Genomic DNA, 23,855 nt, shown 5'->3' on the forward strand with positions numbered 1-23,855 from the left:
GAGGAATTCGAGAGGCTACGAAGAGTATCCAAGGAGGCGATCCTACCCCCTGGGGAAAAGTGTGAGGCAAGGACATCCTCAAAGGGCCAGTCCTGCAGAAGAAAGTTGGGCGAATTTCCAGGAGGAAAATCAGGGTTGCATCGCAGCGTGGTTAAGGGGCCTGGGGATGGCGCAATGGGAACAGAGGCGGAGGTCTTCCTGCATAACATCAAGGAAGTGTAGATAAATGGGTGTGTGGCCAGGGAATGGGGCCATTGTTTCGGGAGCAACCAGGGAAGGAGGTGAATGGGGACAGGGGAAAAGGCGTTTTCTAAAGACACCCACACTTTTTCAAGGGAGTGGATATTCCAGTCCGCTATCCTGGTGAGGTGACAGGCTACATAGTACTTGTATAGGTCCGGGAGAGCAATCCCCCCTTTAGGTTTGGACAGCGTGAGTCTGGAGTATTTGATCCTCGGGGGGGAATCTTTCCATAGAAAGGCCGAGCAGACCCTTCGATAGGAAGAAAAAAAGCTGCCGGGTAAGGCCATGGGAATGGTTTGGATCAGGTATAGGAAGCGAGGTAGGACGATCATTTTAAGAAGGGCTGCTCGTCCGAACCAGGACACATTAAGGTGATTCCATTCCTTAAGGTAGGTTTGGGTGTGGGCCAGAGCCGCGTGGAAGTTAAGGGAGAAGAGGTCAGAGAGGTGGTGAGGGATTTTAATGCCCAGGTACGAGATAGCGGTACGTTCCCAATGGAACGGAAATGCAGCTTAACAGTGGGCCACTTCCTGGGGGGGCAAGGTGACATTCAGGGCCTGAGACTTGGAGTAGTTGATCCTGAGGTTGGAAATCTTACCAAAAGCCTCCAAGTCACGAAGTAGCGATGGGAGAGAAGTGCGCGGGGCGGACAGAGAGAGCAAAATGTCGTCTGCAAAGGCCGAGACCTTAAACTCTCTCCCCTTCACCGAGACCCCCCTGATGTCCGGGTTCGCTCTAAGCTTATTCAAAAGGGGCTCCAGAGTGAGAATGTAAATCAGTGGGGAGAGGGGGCAACCCTGACGGGTGCCGTTACTAATAGGGAAGGCGTCCGATAGGTGGCCATTGACTCTCACCGCCGCAGTAGGGCCGGCATACAAGGCCATTATAGAGGCAAGCATGCGGTCACCTAAGCCCACCGCTGCTAAAACTGCGCGCATGTAGTCCCAGGCCACTCTATCGAACGCCTTCTCGGCGTCTAGAGAGAGAAAAAAGCCAGGAGTTTTAGAAGAAGTGAGCCAATGGTGTAGGTTCAAGGCGCGGATGGTGTTATCCCGGGCCTCCCTGCCCGGGACAAAGCCCACCTGGTCATTGGGAATTAGACTAGGGATCAGGGGGAGCAATCTGTTGGCTAAAATTTTGGCATATATTTTAATGTCAAGCCTTTTATCTTACCTATGGTGATGGGTGACATGCTGCCAAACATATGACCAACACTGCCCACTTCTTGTGGGTTCTCCTCCACTGAATACTAGTTGGATCTCCTTAATTGAACATTAGTTTACAAGAACTTTTCTCTCTTTTTTTATCAGATATTTTTACATTTGTATATCAGTCACATATGACATTTTTTTGTTCACTTTGTTATTCCATATTGCGCAATTTGCACATTTGTTTATTGCATGTTTGCACATTATAGTATGTTATATGCTATACTGTATTATGTTACTTGTACGTAGATTTTATTAATTTCATTATTATTCAATGTCGCATATTAGTTATAGTGATATTGCATATTGATCATTGCGCATTGTACTTTATTTTCATATGCTGGTATTCATTGTGTCATTCATATTTTCAGTTGAATTTAACGCTGCACTTTATATTTTGCAGTGCTCATCCATGTCTTTATGGACCCTGCTTTGTGCACTGGTCCAAATCGTTTGGTGGAGGGGGGATTATGGTGTGGGGTTGTTTTTCAGGGGTTGGCCTTGGCCCCTTAGTTCCAGTGGAGGGAACACTTAAGGCGTCAGCATACCAAGACATTTTGGACAATTTCATACTCCCAACTTTGTGGGAACAATTTGGGGATGGCCCCTTCCTATTCCAACATGACTGCATATCGGTTCACAAAGCAAGGTCCATAAAGACACGAATGATCATGTTTGGGGTGGAGGAACCTGACTGGCCTGACCTCCACCCAATCTTTGGGATGAATGAGAGTGGAGACTGTGAGTCAGGCTTTCTCGTCCAACATCACTCCTAAACCTTGTGGATGGCCTTCCCAGAAGAGTTGAAGCTGTGATAGCTGCAAAGGGTGGGCCAATAAATATTGAACCCTATGGACTAAGACTTGGATGCCATTAAAGTTCATGTGTATAAAGGCAGGTGTCCCAATAGTTTTGACAATATAGTGTACTTGTAGATTTTATAACAAAAATTTTCTGACCCCTTCCCTTTAGGGGTCGTCATCATGCATGCTACATTCACTGTGTAATGGTTCAGAAAAAGGCATTGATGCCATCAAATCTTCACCATCATGGACCATTCAGCCCAGAGAAGTGGTCAAGGGCTCATTCATATTAGCAATTGGGCCAGATCAGAGGGGAAAAAACAAAGGGGATAAAAAAGCATAAAAAAATAAATAAAACTAGTGCAGCCACCACATCTAATGACTGATAGGCTGCATTACCAAGAACCACATAGACAGTGGTCCTGTGATACTCCAGTGACTCGCATTGGTTGTAGGTGCCGGAGTTAAGAGAGCCTGTCCTGGCTCTGTGTGCATACATAGGAAGAAGGAGAATAAAACACCACACTGCAAGGAACAGTCCAGGTGTAAAGTAGAGTACAAGTAGCTTCAGCCTGACTCCTTCCAGGCCCTACCCGCTGCCTTGTTTTGCCCCACCCAGCCCACAGGGCTTAGTCATAAGGGTGGGGATATGGAGTAGCTGATGGAATTAATGCATCATAAGTCACTGCGATCAGGTTGAAAAGAACAAGTAAATGAACTCCAATTGAATACAAATGGGGCATGTAGAAGAACACTCCAAAATAACTGCACTGCAAAAAAAGGACATTTCCATTGGCTACATTATATCCCTACTCCTATGACTAAGCCCTGTGGACTGGGCGAAACTCGTTGAAGGAGTGTGGTTTGGGAGGAGTCAGGCTGAAGCCACTTTTACTATCCTTTACATCGGGGCTGTTCTTTGAAGTGAATTTTCATTCTCCTTCCTCTTACGTCTTCAATATATTCCATTTTTGGTTTGGGGTTTAATATCGCTTTAAAGCCCAACTCCACCCCCTTAACCCCCCCCCCCCAGATGTTGTCAGACTGGTCACATGACATGCAGGGTTCTCTTTGAGTCTTCTCCAATGGTGAGTAGATCTCGATGAAGTAGAGAGTCACATCAGTGCCACTCTCTGCCTCATTAAGTGTAGTTAATTGTCTAAATATTGCCCTATTTATGGCCAGCATAAGGAGTCACTTGACATGTAGGGTCCTCTATGGATCTTCTCCAGTGGTGGGCAGTTCTCAATGAAGGAAAAGGTTGCGTTGACGAGACTTTCTACATTAATGGGGGTGTGTCCATGATGCCCTACATGAACAGGACGTCCTCGTCATGACCAGCATCATTCAATCTAGAAGACTGAGGACATCTGATGAGTGGCATAAAAGAATTGAGTTCTGGAGAGAAGGTGCATTGTCATGAGTTATAGTAATTGGGTGCTTTATAGTGCCATGACACACTAATGTGATATGGCCCTGTGCAGATTGCACTGTGTAGGGCCCAGCACTATGAGTCTGTTGCATGAGGGGTTAAAGGAAATGGAAAGGTTGAACAATAAAGGGAATGATCTTGTTTTTTCCAGCACGGAGGTTAATTCAGACCCTGGTGTAATCCGCGGAGCCCGCTCTGCTTAAACCGTGCGCCTATTTCCCCACTTATACATTTATTTATGAGCAGGTGTAGGCTAAAGTCAATTACACTTATTATATTTTTTATTCCACACATGGCTCAAGATATCCTGCTGGGAAAACACTGGAATAAAAAAGCTGAGCCGATGATTTAAAGGGGAAACCGATTTTCAGTTAGTATAGAGTTTGAGCCAGCGTTGGGAAGCTTATCCAAGAGGTTTTTGTTGTTGTTTTTTAAATACTTACCTAATTCATAGGTTAGATTATTAAGGAAGAAGCATAGTCTGCATATGTAATGAGCAAATATGGATGCCGCCATGTACTTTGAAGCAACATCATGCCGTGTTTTTGGTGGATGCACAATTTTGAGTTTAACCTTTTCCCGCGGCCGGGGGGTAGAGCAACTTCCCAATTAAGTGCATGTTAAGGCTCACTTTTCCAGCTGCCCCAGCAAAGAGAGGTTTGTTTTTACGTGATCGTTGTTTAGTATTTTATTATTCTATTTTATAAACCTCTATGTACATATAACCACCAACTAAATATGTGACCACCAACCATTATGTACATGCAACCATCAACTATACATGGGACCACTCACCCTTATGTATGTGTAACCATCAACTATATTTTAATTCACCCCCACTCTTATGTACACCTAACCATCAACTATATATGTGACCAATAACCCCTATGTACATGTAACCAGCAACTATATATGTGACCGCCAACCCCTATGTGTATGTAACCATCAACTGTATTTTATTTCACCCCCACTCTTATGTACACGTAACCATCAACTATATATTGTGACCACTAACCCCTATGTATATGTAACCACCAACTATATATGTGATCACCAACCCATATGTGCATGTTACATAGGTACATAGTTAGTCTGGTTAAAAAAAAAAAAAAGTCCATCCAGTTGTAACCATCAGCTATATACTTTTTTACCCCCAGCCCTATGTACATGTAACCACCAACCCTTATGTACACGTAACCATAAACTATATATGTGACCACCAACCGCTATACACATATTACCACCAGCTATATACATGACCATCAAACCCAGGGTGCATGTAACCACTAACTATAAATGTGACCACCAACGCCTATTTACATAAATGTAACCACCATCCTCTGTATATATGTAACCACCAACCCCTATATACACGTAACCACCAGCTACATATGTGACCACCAACCACTATGTACATATAACCACCAGCTATATTCATGGTTACCAAGCACTATGTGCATGTAACCACTAACTATTAATGTGACCACCAACCCCTATTTACATACATGTAACCAACATCCTCTGTATATATGTAACCACCAACCCCTATATACACATAACCACCAGCTATATATGTGACCACCAACCGCTATGTACATATTGCCACCAGCTATATACATGACCATCAACCCCTAGGTGCATGTAACCACTAACTATAAATGTGACCACCAACGCCTATTTACATAAATGTAACCACCATCCTCTATATATATGTAACCACCAACCCCTATATACACGTAACCACCAGCTACATATGTGACCACCAACCACTATGTACATATAACCACCAGCTATATTCATGGTTACCAAGCACTATGTGCATGTAACTACTAATTATAATTGTGACCACCAACCCCTATTTACATACATGTAACCACCATCCACTGTATATATGTAACCACCAACCCCTACATAAACGTAACCACCATCTACATATGTGGCCACCAACTCCTATGTACCTGTAAGCACCAACTATATATGTGACCACCAACTCCTATATGCGCATTACCACCAGCTATATACATGATCACCAACCCCTATGTGCAAGTAACCACCAACTACATATGGTGGCCACCAACCCCTATGTGCATGTAACCACCAACTATATACTGTATGTGACCACCAACCGCTATGTACATATAATCAGCAACTATACATCTTTTCCAATTTAAGAGCACAAAGGAACCAGGCTAGTTACTTTTTTACACTTTTTTCAAGTCAGCCTCCAGAAAGCTGCTTGGCGCCTTTTAAATCCTTTGAAAATTCATGCAGTGTGTAATGCTCTTCAGGCTTGCATTTAAGCTAAGATTAAAAAACCCTGCCCATGTGTACTTACCCTTCTGCAGGCCAAACGCTAAGCTAACAGCCAATTTTTTTTTTTATATATATAAGAAAGCGTTAGCTAGCTGTGAAAATGGCAGATTTTTTTTTTGTTTTTTTTTTGGGCAAGTCTAGAATACAAACCTATCCAAAGTGACAGATCCTCTTTAAACGTGTCCTACTTTGATAGCATTATCCTCTTGTTGCCTGAAACGTGTGCATGTTTGAGTAACAAAGGGAAAGGGAAACGCCAACTGCAATAATGGGGAAAAAAATAAACAGAAACGAGAAAAGTGCTCTAGAGGTTAATTAGGAACAACGGGATGTGTGTCGACAGACCAAGGCTGAGAAGCTCCCGAAGGGATCAGCCTAGTGGGGTCGCAGTGTTTAGTCTGAAAAGCAGACAGCCTCCTCTCCGGGCCCACAGCTAGATCTGTGTTGGCCACCGCTTGCTAATTAGTTTTCACTTAGCAATAATTCGACAAGACTTGTGCTTCTGCAAACAGGCTAAAGGAGGAGTGCGCTAATCAGACCGACTCCGCTCTATGGCAGAAGTTCCCAAAGGTGAAAAGTTAAACGCATAAACTACTTAGCAAAGTTACTGCATTTCAGGCGTTCTGCTAGGAAAATGTTTGGCTGTTGTTGCACATATTGGTTTCCAGCACCAAGTAAATATGCATTTAAAGGGCAGCTCCAACTAGAAGTGATACATCGGCTATTGGTGTAACCTGGTGGGATTGAGTGACCTTCTAGATTCTTATATGTCTTTGTGTTGTGTAGCAGTTACACGCACAGGCAGTTAACTTTTTATATTATTTGGTTGGAGTAACCTCATGACTGACTGTTGTGGCTAAAACACACTTACTTCACCAATGGGAGGTCCAGCTTGGCCTGACTAGAACTCAACACCACCTTCCTTAAGCTCTGTAGCTAGGCACAAGTCTATGCCCAAGAGTAATAAACAGTTTCGCTATAATGGTGCCAATTTCATGTAGTAATGGTCATTTAGTAATGGTTAACATAACATTAGTCATTCTGAGTGAAGTCAGCAAATGGTCTTTTGGTGAAGAGAGACATTTGCCTGCTCCATATAATGGAAAGTGTCCCAGTCCTCCTATCAAAAGAGGGGTTGAAAAGAGATTGTCTTACTTAAGGCTGTTTCCATATTCCTCTAGAGAGGAATGACCATGTACGTCCATCCAGGCCTACAGGGCAGTCCATTGCTAGGCTCAGAAGAAAAGGTGTTCTCAATACTCTTCATGACACCAGAGGGCATCTACCGCACAGACCCTCACTACCCAAAGCCCAATTCTTATATATCTGGGTGTAGCAGTGCCTACTGTCCAGTAGTCATACAGGAGGAGCCACCCATGAAAAGGACCTTACACTGGGATCTAACAATAACACCATGGGGTTTGGAGACACATACTGACTCCCTAAAGAACTATACCAAACCAACCCTTGTGCCAAAGAATAGGGTCATTCATTGAGGACTCCATTGGCAAGGTTTTGCTGAAGTAGTTCTTGACTCCATTCTTGCCAACCTCAGAGACCTGCACATTCACTCAAATTTGGGGTGCTTCCATTTCTTGGCATTGCTTTTTCTATGTTATAACATTAGATATCCACCCTTATATTGGGTGGTTGGTTGATGACCAAACGTCATGGCTTGAGAGAAACCAAACTTCATTGTGTAAGTGCAACAGAGAAAAGTGAGGTCATCGACCACACTGTCTGGCATTGCGTCTTGGCTGTTTGCTTGGAGTTCGGCTTTGTGAAAAAAAAAAAATACTGAAAAGGAGTGTATAACAAAAGAGTGACCATCTCTGCTGGGGTGCTCCAGTTGCTCAATGCTAGCAATACCATGACGGATGTAGGGTCACATCCACTCAGTCCCAGAAGGCATTATGTGCCATAATTCTCCAGCATTGATCAATCCAACAGAAGAACACAGGCTCAGAGTTCCTGCAAAGTAACCCTCAGCAAGCCTTGCGCTGTGATCCTAGGACACACCCATTGCGGATAAATAAAACCAAAGTTATTAGCGTTCATCTCCTGTGGGTTCTCCCTGGTGCCCAATGCTAGCGACACCTATGACTGATGCAGGGTCACTTCCACTGAGTCCCAGAATGCACCTTCCACTCAGTCCCATCCTCTTTACACACTGACCAATTCAACAGCAGAAACTGCACAGTAGCCCTTAGCAAGCCACGCTCAATGAACCTGGGACACAGCCCCGGACATAGCCGCTATAGGACAACCAACTAAAAGGCTGCAATGTCCTAGTAAATCTGCGACAGTAGGTATGATTGTTTTACAAGTATAATCAATTCTTGTGTTCTTTGCATGTGCCCAAGGAGGGGGTATGAAGTTGGGGATGGGGGAGGGAGATGATGAGAGGTCTGTGTTCTTTGTAATGCACCAAAAATGAAGCAGGCAGGGCTGATACCACCTGCTTTGAGAGCCTAAGAGGAAGGTAGGGACATACTATATTTCTGGCACATGAACTGTTAATTTTCTGTACTTGCAGCATGTTTAAAGCGATAAAACAAGGGGAAATGTACTTGTATTGCAGAGAACTACAAAATAAGCTTTTTTTTTTTTCATTTTTGCCTTGACATACCCTTTAGGCTTCAAGCACATCAGTTGGCCTTGCCTTAGCCTCCTTCTTGCCATGGGGCTTTATTAGCATGTTCTCCTTTTATTTTACGCGTGACACTAACACCTCGTGCAGCTTTGTGCTGAAATCTCTCGCTGAGCTTGTAGCGCTAAATTAGGCAGTCCTTTTGATGGCCATACCAGGCTTTCTCCTTGAGAACAGAAAGGACAGCAAGGATTTAATTCACACCCGAAATGTGGAAGTGAAAAAAAACATGTCACTTTTTATGTGACAAGGCAGGTGGGGGGCAGTTGTAAATGCAATTCCTTGACACCCGAGGGGGAGTCCCTTAGATGACTTCAACGCTACATTTGGCTTAGCCTTTCCATACGTGTTAGCGGCTCAATGGGAAAACTTCAGCTCGACTCATGAAATATAGAATAACTTAAGTGGTTGTAAGATTTTCTCCTTTTGAAAAAATAAAAAAATAGAGAGAAAAACATTAGACATTGATCTGAATTCCGCCAACACCGCCGGGATTATTTTAAGTCCATATCCTGCATAGGCTTAAATTCTGTTATTGTTTAGGAAAGCTGAATATTTTAAAGGTTCTGGGAGTCCATCCAGGAAAAAGTAGAGAATACATAATGTAATTTGGGAGTATACCTCTAGTGACCATTTGGTATTGTATGGGCTTTCTGCGGCTCGTGAACTGAAATTTAGCCAATGTCCAGGCGCGAAAATGGAAGTCTTGGATGGAAGTATTCTCTCTGGACCCATTTTAAGCTTGAACAGACGTAAGGCAACGGCATTAACTCCTCCATCGTAATGTCAGGGTAGGCTGTTTCAGTCCCTCGTGTTTGGAACAGCTGGTGAGATAGTGGAAAAGAGGCCCAAGGTGACCACTTCTGGACAACCCGTCAGCGGTGCTCAAACCCTTCTATTGGTCAGACGAGAAAGACGGTGATCCCAGCCAAGTCATTGTTGACGTCCTCATAAGACAAATATAGTGTTTTGGGTTTTTTTTCTTTGTTTTGCTCATTGTTTGGCTTTCAATGAGGAAAGGAATGTCGATGGTTTCAGTGCTGGCTTCCACTTCCACTGACTGATTAAGCTGTAGAAAATCATTCTAAACATTCTCCTACTTGCAATGGAGCTATTTAGATTATATTTGCCTTGCATGAATCTTGAAATATAACTAAAATTTCTAAATGTTATTTCTAACTTTGGACAGAATAGGGAAGGGTTAAAATGTAAGCCCAGGCCAAATTTATTTTTCCAGTTTTGGATAAAGACTAGGAAAAATAGAATTCCTGGGTTCATTTAGAGCAGTGGTCTACAAACTTTTTTAAACAAAGGGCTGGTTTACTATCCTTCAGACTATAGAGGGGCTGGAGTGTGCCATGCAGGAGTAGAAAATGTCCAATTTTGCTGGTTAGTAGAAGTATAAAAATGTTTTATAGTGCCAGTGGTCAGCAAGAGAAGGAATGGTGCCCTGTTATTGGTATTAGTGGAAGGATTAATACCCCACCAGTGGCATCAGTGGGAGAAGCAGTGCCCCATGGTTGGTGTCAGTGGAAGGAATAAGGTCCCGTCGTTGGTGTACGTGGAACAAAAAGATTGCAGGAGTGTATCCTACCACAATGTTGGACTTTATTGGCACCCACATGGAACAAACACTCTTATACAGTATGTATCACGTACCTGGTAGCAGAGCCTGATATGAGGAGGAAGGCCTCTCTTACACCTCTGACTCGGGGCCCCTGATAGTGTAGAAAGGAGGTTCAGGTGTACAGAGTGCCTTGAGTGTCTGTAAGTCTTGCTAGCAGCAGGGCAGGTGTCCACGCTGGGCAGGAGAAGTTGCTAGATGGCTCCAAGAAGCAGGCAAGCAGGCAAGCACTTCATACTGGCAACAACAGGCAGAGTAGCAGATTCAGGCCAGCTGTGTCATATACAGACAAGATGGATTGGGTTACATGGCACAGGCAGGACCATGGTCAGGAAACAAGCCAGGTCAGTAAAACAGGAGCCAATTGAGTAGTCAGAATTGGAGGTCAGGGGACAAGCCAAAGTCAATGCAGGTGGAGTTTAAAGAATGGTAAAGACAAGCCGGGTCAGTAACTGGAAGCAGGCTACAGATTCACAGGGTCACAGATTACACAGGAGGCTGCAGACAAAGCCGCACTGATCCTTAGCACTGGTTGAGTTTCAATAGCCCATTTGTCGCCAACATCTGTCACAGGTGTACGCAAGCATTGGCGTGCATGGCAATGCACGACGGCTCATGTGCCACGCAAGCATTAGCCAGTGCCCAATTCTTATGAGCACATAAGGGAACATGTTTAAGCCTGTGCACAGAAGGCCTTTCCTTACAATTTGTAAATAAAAAGACAAAATCTTTATTTACAATTCATAGTAAAAACAGTAATGCGTACACATATGTACGGTACCTACAGTCCTCAGAACTCCACATATGGGTCTGGAACAAAAATGTACCCCGAACAGACCAAAATAGTACCACTTACTGTATATACAATAACCTATATACAGTGTAGGTGGAGGTGTGTAGGTCCAATCCAACAGTGAATGCATTTCGCATAATGCGTAGCTTCTTCAGGACCATAACAAGTAGGGTATCAAGCTCTAATAAGAAAATAAAAAATATGACTAATTGCATACAGATAATAAATAATATACTAAATATCGGATAGATATGCATGGTATCAATGTCAGTCGGAGGAATAGTGCCCCATCATTGGTGTAAGTGGAGGAATAGTGCTATGTCATTGGTGTCAGTGGAGGAATAGTGCTCCATCATTGGTGTCAGTGGAATAATGCCTTGTATTAGTGGAGGAATAGTGCCGCATCATTGGTGTCAGTGGAATAATGCCTTGTATTGGTGGAGGAATAGTGTCGCATCATTGGTGTCAGTGGAATAATGCCTTGTATCGGTGGAGGAATAGTGCCCCGTCATTGGTGTCAGTGGAATAATGCCTTTTATCAGTGGAGGAATAGTGCCCCATCATTGGTGTCAGTGGAATAATGCCTTGTATTAGTGGAGGAATAGTGCCGCATGATTGGTGTCAGTGGAATAATGCCTTGTATTGGTCGAGGAATAGTGCCGCATCATTGGTGTCAGTGGAATAATGCCTTGTATCAGTGGAGAAATAGTGCCGCATCATTGGTGTCAGTGGAATAATGCCTTGTATCAGTGGAGAAATAGTGCCGCATCATTGGTGTCAGTGGAATAATGCCTTGTATCAGTGGAGGAATAGTGCCGCATCATTGGTGTCAGTGAAATAATGCCTTGTATCAATGGAGGAATAGTGCCGCATCATTGTTGTCAGTGGAATAATGCCTTGTATCAATGGAGGAATAGTGCCGCATCATTGGTGTCAGTGGAATAATGCCTTGTATCAGTGGAGGAATAGTGCCCCATCATTGGTGTCAGTGGAATAATGCCTTGTATCAGTGGAGGAATAGTGCCCCATCATTGGTGTCAGTAGAATAATGCCTTGTATCAGTTGGAAGAACAGTGCCTCATATCAGTGAGTGGAACTGTGCCCCAAGGGTCAAATAAGAGCAAGCAAAAGGGCCGCATTCAGCCTGTGGACCACAGTGTGAAGACCAATGTTTACAGATATTTCCCCTTACAGACAGGAGGTGAGGACAACGGGTGGCAACAAAAAGGCCTAGCTTTCTCCTAATCTACTTTAAAAATATATTTATTTTTTGTCTATGCTGCTTCCTACTTGGTTAAATGCTTGTCACAGGACAGTAAGCAAAGGGAACTCTAATGTTGGCGTACGCACGATCGGAATTCCGGCCAGAAAAAGACAGATGAGAGCTTTTCATCGGAAAATGCGACCGTGTGTATGCTCCATCGGAATTTAGCTGTCCAAATTTCCGCCAGCCAAAAATTTATAGCATGTTCTCAATTTTCCAGATGGAAAAACCTTCTATCGGTAATTCCGATCGTGTATATGCAATTCCGATACACCAAAAATCACGCATGCTCAGATTCAACTACGAGACGGAAGCTATTGGCTACTGGCTATTGAACTTCCTTCTTCTACGTGTTGTACGTCACCGCGTTATAAACGATCGGAATTTGATGTGACCATAGGCAAGACAGCTTGAGCCGAATTCCGTTGGAATTCTGTCGGGAAAACCATCAGAGCTTTTTCCGACGAGAATTCCGATCGTGTGTACGCGGCATGACAGAGATCTCATGGTAAAAACCCCACAGGAGCTCATACTCTTCCCCACTTTCCCATTCCACTAAAATTTTAAGAAAAAATTTAAATTGCCTAGTTTTTTTTTTTAAACGTTTACACTTCTAGGTCATTTTTATTTCTGCCTGTGGCCCCTTTTAGAAGATACGGGAGCCAGGGGATCAGGAATACAGGAACAGCGACATTTGACAAATTGGACAACATTGAACATTTTTCAGACACGGTAATAAAATCCCAACAAAAGTTCGTACTCTTCTCCACTTTATACATATAAATGTTTGTCTGGAGTTACACTAAGTACACAAAGTAGTATATTGTACTCATATTGGTTCTATGATTCATCTCGAGTTTAAATGGAAATGTACTTTTGTGGTAAAGTGGAAGCAGTTTATTGCTTCCTTTGTTGAATAAAAAAAAAAAAAACCCCTATGACTGTACTCAGAGGCATCTCATACTCAGTCTCAGCAAAAAGGCAATTATGAGGGTCCAACAGTTGATTGCTTTTTGCAACAACTATATTCATTCTAAGTGTTCCAGCCTTTTTTTTTTTTTGCCTGGATTCCAAGAAACAAAGGGATATGTTGGTTCTACAGATGACTCTGTAAGAAACAAAGGTGCTGTAGAACCTCTAAAGAATTGTCCTACCTCTCTGTGAGATGGCATTTGCTTTGAATTTAGCTCAAGGACCATTATAAATCTTGATTTGGAGTCACATGGTACTTTCTTTAGACAACTGCTCCAAGCTGATGCTGACTTGTTTAAAGAAAATTGTGTTTTTTTTAAATGGAACAGTGGTGACCCCTTTAGGGCAACCCTTCCGCACTGACTTATCCATTGGTTAGCTGGAAAAAAAAAAGCATTTACGTCAGCCAAGTTGTTGATGACTTTCCTGGTGGCAAATAAGCTAATTTTTGTATTTATTCACTTTATTGGTAGTTTCCAGGCTTGCCAAAAGGAGATCTGTGGTTTGATTGAGGCTTTGAAGGTTGTAAGGGAGAAGAAGTAAGTAATGATTCCTGGTAGAGGCAAGTCCATGACACTCTGTTTGAAGACCACTACAAAGTCCGATCCAGGGTCACCTTCTCAAAATAGTTTTCCCAGAGGTCCTGCTGGACATATAACCGTGCTTTTAGTTTTTTTTTTTTTTTTTTTTTTTTACTATTACTTGGCATGTGAAGGACCTAACCCACAGTCACTTCAGCCACCCGTTAACCATAATATCTAACTCCTCCAAATCCCCTCACAAATGACATGGCAAGATTTTGGATTAAATGGCCTTGATGGCCTTTTATTAACAATTACTTTGAGATTAAATAAACAACATTTTAATAACTCTTAACCAACTTTTATGTACTTTTGGGGTCTTTGAGGGGAACACACCCCACTAATCACTGCGACAAATGTCTTTTTACTTTAGGCCTCCAGTCACAAGCCCCCGGACCCGGAGACGGTACTCAACTTTTGCAGTGACCCACCTTTTACCCCTTCTAGGTTAACCCCCCGTTAACCAGAAGGTACCTGATAACCCCATCCACAGATGGGTACCAACCATGTTAACCCCATACCACAGATGGGTACCAATCATGTTAACCCCATACCACAAATGGGTACCAACCATGTTAACCCCATACCACAGATGGGTACCAACCATGTTAGCCCCATACCACAGATGGGTACCAACCATGTTAGCCCCATACCACAGATGGGTACCAACCATGTTAGCCCCATACCACAGATGGGTACCAACCATGCTAACCCCATACCCCAGATGGGTACCAACCATGCTAACCCCATACCCCAAATGGGTACCAACCATGCTAACCCCATACCCCAGATGGGTAACAACCATGTTAGCCCCATACCACAGATGGGTACCAACCATGTTAACCCCATACCACAGATGGGTACCAACCATGTTAGCCCCATACCACAGATGGGTACCAACCATGCTAACCCCATACCCCAGATGGGTACCAACCATGTTAACCCCCATACCACAGATGGGTACCAACCATGTTAACCCCATACCACAGATGGGTACCAACCATGTTAACCCCATACCACAGATGGGTACCAACCATGTTAACCACATACCACAGATGGGTATCAACCATGTTAACCCCATACCACAGATGGGTACCAACCATGCTAACCCCATACCCCAGATGGGTACCAACCATGTTAACCCCCATACCACAGATGGGTACCAACCATGTTAACCCCATACCACAGATGGGTACCAACCATGTTAACCCCATACCACAGATGGGTACCAACCATGTTAACCCCCATACCACGGATGGATACCAACCATGTCATATATGCATATAACATATAACATCCATATTCTCCTCCTCCAAAGATCCAACCACTGCCATGGGCTGTCGTTAGAGCCCCTATTATAATCAACCATACTCAGGAAGGTGGGTGGTAATCTTTTCCTCCGCCGCTCACTACTGACGTCACTCCCCCTCCTTCCTACTAGTTTTCTAACCCGAGCACCTCCCCTGCTCTGGCCACTCCCCTTTTCTTAAAGGAGACAAATTATTTTCCCTAAAGCATGACTGTGCTGTCCACACCTGTCATGCCGTCCCTATGCTTATCCTTTCCTCTCCTTCTGCTCCGGGACTCTCTTTTGTGATGGAAGGGACATCTCTATCATATCACCTGAGAAGAACATTTCAATCCCTTGTTTTGAAACAGCTGGTAGGAAAGTACAAAGCGGGCAGATGGTACCCACGTTGGGACAATCCCATCAACTATGTTTAAATTCATCTGCTGGCTAACCGTGAAGGGCACTAATGTTTGCCAAACTCTAGTTGACTTTTTTTTTTTTTTTTTTGAGAAATATCCTTGGTTTAATTTCCTCACTCTCATTTATTGTTTGTTTCCTGGCTTCTGAAGATTGAAAAGATATGAATTTTTTTTTTTTTTTTGATGTTGGCTCTTGGAAGAACCAAGGGAGCTGTAACCAATCTCTCAAAAATGCTCCTGCCTCAAGCCTCCACGATGAGACCAGCTTTGAATTTAAGCTTGAAGCCCACTACAAAGCTAGCTCTAGGGTCATGTTGTTCCCTTTCATCGTATGGGTTCCCGAAGGTGCCTCTTGGATGGTTCACTGTGGTTTAGTTGAGCTTTTAAAGATGAAAAACTGTATGCTCTTATGAAAATTAAATAAAATCAAGAACGGGAATATGTATATTGTTTTGATTACATCTAGTGTGATCTTCTGACGCTCTCTCTTTTTTATCATATTAATCTCTGACTACTGCGTCTTGTTTCCAGATAATGTTCTTGGTAGAAACAGAAGTTTGACTTCCTTCGATATCCATTGAAGCTTTTCCATTTGTACAGAATATTCAATTTCTATTTCATTAAAACCTCCCCTACTAACCAGATTCGCAGTGCTTTGCAGCGCTGTGTAACTAAACCTTGTACTTTCCATTGGTGAATCTTGCAGGCAAAAAAAATAAAATAAAAAAAAACATTCTAGCTTTGGTAAACCTAATCATTAAAGTTTTACTAAACCCAGGACCCTGCAATCACTATATCTGGTCTCCAGCAGTACACAGAGCATGGAAATGCAATTATTTTTTAGTAAATATAAACTGCTAAATGTCTTTTCTCACCAGCAGTCTTTAGCAGTCTTGTGATTTCTATCAATGTCCAGCCAAGAACTGGTTAAAGCTTATAGGAGGAGCTTTCATTCTCCTCTGACTGTCCTATGAGGCGGCATGGCCCCTGAATCCCTGTCTGGACAGTGCTGATCGACCTTGTACCAATCAAATTCACCCTCCCAGAAAAAAAAACCTCTAGCAATACACAACAAACTGAGCATGTGCAGAGTGCCCCCATGTCTCTGGATTATCAGGAGATGGATTGGGGACAGTATAAGAAGGGGAGGATCAGACAAGACAGGATCAAACATTCTATTTACACAATGCAGAGGATTAACCCCTTAGGTTGCACAGTGAGTATAACAAGCATGCTTTACTGCATATACAGACCGATTTTACTGTTGTGGGTTTAGTAACACTTTAAAGCGGTGTTGTACTCACATTTTAAAAAGCTCACAAGCCATAGTGTTTCTCCCATAGATGCCAAAACGAACCTTTATAAAAATCTGATCGCCGTAACTAATTAACTTTTAATTTACATTTCAAAGGTGACTTCCAGGCTCTCCTACCGTGGGAGTAGGCGTGGTTATTGCCTTTCCCTGACTCCCCAAAGTCCCCTGGGAGGTTTCTCACATTGTTCCCATGAATCAGTGGGGAACGCTGTCCTGCCGAAATCTCGTGAGATTTCGGCATCACATGACGCCGGTCATGTGACGAGGGCGTGTCAGAAGGCACCATTGTTTATTTCGTTGCCATCACAACAGGGTGGGAACTTCCGAGGATGCCGCCCGTTGTGATGGCAACCCGAAGTTTTACGGCGCTGCTCGCTGCTATCAAGGAGCATGCGTGGGATCGAGCGGTGAATGCTGGGAGCACAGCATCACCGCATCCCGGAAGGAAATGCTTGTAGGCTTCAAATGGCCACAAGCAATACAGAAACAGTCGGCATGAATTTTTAAAACTGTTTCTTCCGCAAGAAATCGGCAAGCCGGGGAGTAAAAAGCCACAAGTAGTGAGTACAAAAACACATTAGTAAACGCATAACAAAGACACAGAAAAAAAAAAAAGATTCGGCAGCGGAATCCCGCTTTAACCACGGTCGCTGCACGCCGATGTACGTCAGCACAATGGCAGCGGTGGGCGTACCTGTACTCCCCTCTAATTGACGGGGCTAGCTGGCGCACGTGCGCCGCGTACAGCATGACCGTGCCCGCGGGACCCGCGGAACTCAATGTCTGCCGGTGTCCCGGCGGTCGTATCACGGAGCCGCAGAAACGGAGAGATGCCTATGTAAACAAGGCATTTCCCCGTTCTGCCTAGTGACATGACAGAGATCACTGCTTCCTGTTGAAATGGATATTTTGTAGATAGGCAACTCCTATCCTCATATTGATTAGTGGTTCCAAATTAATAATAACTACTGCAGTAGGGAACAGACACAAAAGATACACCCGCATCTTTCCAAATAACTGTTCTCCTTTATTATGACGCATTTGAAGGTTTTTATACACATGATTACGTAGGTATCACATTAATATTACAATTGTACGTTTATGGTAACAAAGGGCGTTACATAGGCAGGCTAATTCTAATCAGGACTCGAAAGAATGCAAAACATGTACTGAAAACATTATTAGTGCCATGTGCACAGTGAGGGCAGTGTCCAATACATATAAAATAGAATACAATTATTTACAGAACCTACAAATTTCCATTACACTATAATCGGAAGCGACGATCGCTGTCATGTCAGTGGTAGCCCACCCCCCCCCCCCCACAGTTAGAATCACTCCCTAGGACACACTTAACCCCTTCATCGCCCCCTAGTGTTTAACCCCTTCCCTGCCAGTGTCATTTACACAGTAATCAGTGCATTTTTATAGCACTGGTGGCTGTATTAATGCCAATGGTCCCAAAATAGTGTCAAAAGTGTCCAATGTGTCCGCCATAATGTCGCAGTCACGATAAAAATCGCAGATCGCCGCCATTACTAATAAAAAAATGAATAATAAAAATGCCATCCTGATAGTACAGAGCCTTTGGGGGGCACTCTGCACATGCTCAGTTTGATGTGTATTGCTAGAGAGCTTTTTTTTTTCTTGGGAGAGTGCATGTGATCAGCACAGGGCCAATCAGCACTGTCCAGACAGAGGGTCAGGGGCCCTGCAGCCTCATAGGACAGTCAGATGAGAATGAAAACTCCTCCTGCAAGTTTTAACCAGACACTGATAGAAGCGACAAGACTGCTATATATACTGCTGATGAGAAAAGGTATTTAGCATTTTATATTATAAAATAATTTAATTTCTATGTTCTGTGTACTGTGGGAGACCAGATCAAATTTCTGTTTTGATTACATACCTTATTTTAGACCCAGTGATATCATCGCTGGGTCTCTGTTCTTCTCTTTGCAATGGAGGCAGTTCATGGCTAGTGGGAGGGGCAGGGCGAGTGCTTTACATAGCTTCCTTAATACGGCGTCGTTTTAGCGGCACTATTTGGTCGCTAGCGGGGCGGTTTTAACCCCCTGCTAGTGGCTGAAAAGGGGTTAAACTGCCCGCAAAATGCTGTCAAGCGGCATTTTGCCGGCGGTATCTCAGCGCTGCCCCTATGATTTCAGTTTTTTTTTTAATTTTAAGCACCGCTTTTCCGATGTTTTAGCAGAGCTATTCGGCCTCTAGTGGGGCAGTTTTAACCGCTCACCAGCGGGCGAAAAGGGGTTAAATCTGCCCACAAAACGCTGTTGGAGCTGCGTTTGACAACCGGTATCACATCGCTGCCCCGTTGATTTCATTTTTTTTTTTTTTCAATTTTTAGCGCCGCTTTTCCGATGTTTTAGCAGCACTATTTGGCCACTAGTGGGGTGATTTTAACCCCCCGCTAGTGGCCGAAAAGGGGTTAAATCCGCCCGCAAATCGCTGTCGGAGCGGCGTTTTGCCACCGGTATCTCAGCGCTGCCCCATTGATTTCAATGTGGAGCAGCGGTGGGGAAGCGGTGAGTTCAACACTCCAAAGAAGCAGGTGGCAGGACTTTGTGTGACGCCCTGCCAGTGCACCGAACCAGTGTGAAAGCCCTCGGGCTTTCACACTGGAGTGAATGGAGACACTTTTTTCAGGCACTATTTTTAGCGCTGTAGCGCCTGAAAAACGCCCGCAGTGTTCTTATGCAAATATAAAATGACCTTGATGGCTGGATGTCAGTGCGGAGGACTGGGCATGCCTAGACGGTCTCTACCTGACTTGCTGCAGCTTGTAATGCACATTGCGAGGAGCTCACAGTGTGCAGTGAAATCAGAGGAAGCCATTTCAGTCCAGGAGAGGATCCTGTACAACTGTGCAAGATCGAAGGGGAGGCCGGGGGTCAACTTTAAATAGAAAATAATCATTTGATTAGAGAAAAAGTGAGCCGGAATAATTACGATGAGATGTGGCACTGATTAGTTTAGGAGCATTTATTGGCATTATAGTAAAATGTAATGGTAAAAGCAATACATAAAAAAGAGAAATTCCCTCGGTCACCAGTGCTATGTTTGCCCTATACTAGTTGTGTCCTTATTTTACGACAATATTTCAAGTAAAAATGTGTAACCCCCCCAATTGAAACCCTACATCAACAATCCACCCCCTGTCTTATTTCGCACACCTATTTTACCTTAACCACTTAAAGACCGAGCCTCTTTTTGAGATGTGTTCTTTACAAGTTAAAAACTGTTTTTTTTTGCTAGAAAATTAATTGGAACCCCCAAACATTATACATTTTTTTTCTAACATCTTAGAGAATAAAATGGCGGTTGTTGCAATACTTTCTGTCACACTGTATTTGCGTAGCGGTCTTACAAGCGCACTTTTTTTAAATTAAAAAATAAGACAACAGTAAAGTTAGCCCAATTTTTATTTATATAGTGTGAAAGATAACGTTATGCCGTGTAAATTGATACCCAACACGTCATGCTTCAAAATTGCGCCCCTTCGTGGAATGGCGTCAAACTTTTACCCTTAAAAATGTGGTAAAGGCGACATTTAAAAAATTCTACAGGTTGCACGTTTTGAGTTACAGAGGAGGTCTAGGGCTAAAATTATTGTTCTTGCTCTACCGATCGCGGTGATACCTCACATGTGTGGTTTGAACACTGATTTCATATGCGGGCGCTACTCACGTATGTGTTCTCTTCTACACGTGAGCTCGGCGGGACGGGGCACGTTTACAATTTTTTTTTTCTTATTTATGTTACCTTTTATTTTTTATTTTTACACGGTTTTAAAAAGAAATTGTGTCACTTTTATTTCTCTTACAAGGGACGTAAACATCCCTTGTAATAGAGAAAAAAAAAAGCATGACAGGGCCTTTAAAATATGAGATCTGGGGTCAAAAGACTTCAGCTCTAATTTACACTAAAATTGTCCGACCGTGTGTATGCAACACCAGTTTCGGACAAAATCCGACGGATTTTGTTGTCGGAATGTCCGACGGTGTGTACAAGGGCTAAGGAGTGCATTTATAAAAAAAAATGCATATAATTTCCGGCAGTGAAAGTACATGCGCATTCGTTCTTTGTGAATAGAGCAACAAAAAAAAAAAAGAAAAAATAAATAAAACTCAAACGTTATTAGCACATTCCCCATGCTTTTTCACATTTGGCCTTTAGATGGCGTTTAAGTGTCATAGAAAATTCACATACTTATCACCACCTGGTGGCCAAATGTGGTATTTTTCCTTTTTAATCAATGAAAAACATTTGGCCAGAGCAGCAAAAAAAAAAAAAAGACTAAAACATTGATTTTTTTTGCCCAATTCACACAGAACAAATGTACCATTAAAAATGGACCCGAAATCTCGTGCATGACATCACAGCAATACTGCATGACTCATTTGCACATATTCATATTTAAATTATACATCCCTCCTATATCTTGAATCTAGGAAACTCATTAAGTTACCTTCCCAAAAATTACAGAAATTAACAAATTCAAATCATGATATTACAATATATATATATATATATATATATATATATATATATATATATATATATATATATACAATATAATATGTGACAGTATATGCTTAAGGTGAATAGTGGTTAGCTTGTACATGGAGAGTATTTTTACGTTTTTTTTTTCCTGTGATTGATATACTATCAAGAATTGATTTGTATGCGTCTTTTTATTCACATTTTTTTATGAAAAAAGAAAAAAAATCATGCTAATTTTTAAAAATACTCATTTATTGATACTTTTTGGGTACCTAAAAAAATCCTGTATATACTATATATATAGGTCCATTTTTGTTATATGGTGCCTTGATAATACTACTAAACCTGCCTCACTTGATCGTGCAATATAGCAAGTACCTCTTATATGGCGGTAATAGTTGGTGATGATGTTTCTACACTAAAAATGACAAATCTATGGGACAAATTTTTAAATTGGGTCACATTATTAGAAAACGGCAAATCTGCACCAAAAAAAATTCTACAACTGCATCCGATCATCTGAATATTGGGAGCCTTTACCATCCAAGCTCTAAGAACAAGCATGTGCCTCCAGATATTGAGGGAACTTAAAATAGTTGTAAACCCCATTCATGAAATGTGACCTGAACACATATATCTCCAGTGTTTACTTATCTATCTCCAAAGCTCTAAGTGCCATGTCTTTCTGCTGCTCCATTCCTCTGTTATCAGCATGATCAATCCTGACAAGTTCTCCAACACATGAAATAACAGCAGCTGAAAATTTGTTTCGGGGATGGAGCTTAGAGATAGATAAGCAGAGAGCTTGTCTATTCACAGTACAGCTCTGCATGTCCTTTGTTCCTCTGCCTATGTGGGGGGGGGGGGAGGGTGCATGTCCTCCAATCAGCTCTCACACACGGTGTAAGCCCAGACTCCACACCCACTGCCTGCCTGCTGGAAGAGGAAACAAGATTTGTAAAAATGATGTGCACTTTCTAAAGAATATAGCAAGCTGAAGAAAGCAGATATGCATATATGACTTATGTAGAGAGATTGGTTTAATCTTTGCATATCATCTAAAGCTGTTCACTTCACTGGGTATAGGAGACATCCACTTTAAAGCATAACTAAAGGCAAAACTTTTTTTTTTTGGACAGCGTAGAGAGGGATTAGAACCCCTGTCAGGTTTTATTTTTATCTGTGGGCCTGATTGAGGGAGATTCATCCTCTCTATTTGCCCAGTTTACTGTTATCACCAAGCGTGAAAGAGAGAAAGTCTTCCAATAGGAACACTTGTTCTAGCGACGACCAGGAATTTCCTCACTTTGGAGGGATTTCCTCTCATTTTGTGCTTTTTTTTTTTTTCTTTGGGACAGGAAGTGAAGGGAAAATTCTTGAATGGGACACAGATGGCAAAACAAATAAATGACAGTGGTTATGACCCTGCCTTACTCAATCCAAAATGAATAAAAAATGTTTGATGTTTGCCTTTAACCTCTTGGCAAACATGGGGCCTCTCGGCCTTGGTGCCGCATATTTGCATTGCGATATTTCAAAGACAGTTACCAGCAGCTAACGTGAAGTTTTCTGATCGTGTTACCACAATGACGGCCAATCACGGTGGTCACACGCTCATAAACCCTGCCCCACCTCACCTAAACCCCTTAAAGGGCCAAGAAGCGCCGGCTCCAAGGGGTTAATGATTGACAATATGTTGATACATTATCGACTTATGCCAAGTACGCAAACTAGGTCCGACGAGATTAGTCCTTCAGACAATCCGATCGGGTGTGGGCTATTCCGTTCGTTTTTGGGAATGAAATCCGACGGACCTAGAAATAGAACATGTTTCAAATCTATCTGACAGTCTCAATTCCGATGGGCTCAAATCGGGAAAACCATTCAAACCATTCAAATCGGGAAAACCATTCAAAAAAAACATTCAAACCATTCAAAGTGCTGGTCCGACGGACCAAATACGAAGCAAGGGCAGCTATTGGCTACTGGCTATTGAACTTTTCTGTCCCGTTTACGTCATCACGTTCAAAATGAATGGACTTCCTAATGGACTTAGTCCATTCGTGTGTGGCCAAGTCCGTTCATTCGGAAAGTCCGTCTGAACTCTGCCGAAAGTCCGTTGAGAAGACCGTAGAGCCTAGTTTGCTGTAAAGTCCGGTCGTGAGTACGTGGCATTAGTTATATCTCAGTTAAGAATGAATTATTTTCCACTCTATCCAAAAAGTTTTACATATAGAGATCATTCTTGGACAAAGGGGGGGGGAGCAGGAGGGGAAGCCGCCCTGGGCCCAATGCTGTCATGTGGGGAGGGGGTGAAAAGAACACACAGTGCATGCTCAACCACCTTCTAGCTGTTAGAAAGCAAGTGATCAGCCATACATGCAGAGTACACACTCCATGCCAAACATGGGCAGCTGGAGCAAGGG

General features: G+C 42.9%; 1 protein-coding gene across 22 annotated transcripts in view; it reads left to right on the forward strand.

The window, feature by feature from the left end:
- The window catches only part of CELF4 (CUGBP Elav-like family member 4), a 1,506,243-nt gene that overhangs the window by 1,082,965 nt on the left and 399,423 nt on the right, over positions 1-23,855 (forward strand). The window lies entirely within an intron of this gene.

Source organism: Lithobates pipiens, unplaced genomic scaffold, assembly GCF_037356315.1.
Source record: "Lithobates pipiens isolate NorthernLeopardFrog02 unplaced genomic scaffold, aLitPip1_a1.2 Scaffold_3, whole genome shotgun sequence".
Classification (NCBI taxonomy): domain Eukaryota; kingdom Metazoa; phylum Chordata; class Amphibia; order Anura; family Ranidae; genus Lithobates; species Lithobates pipiens.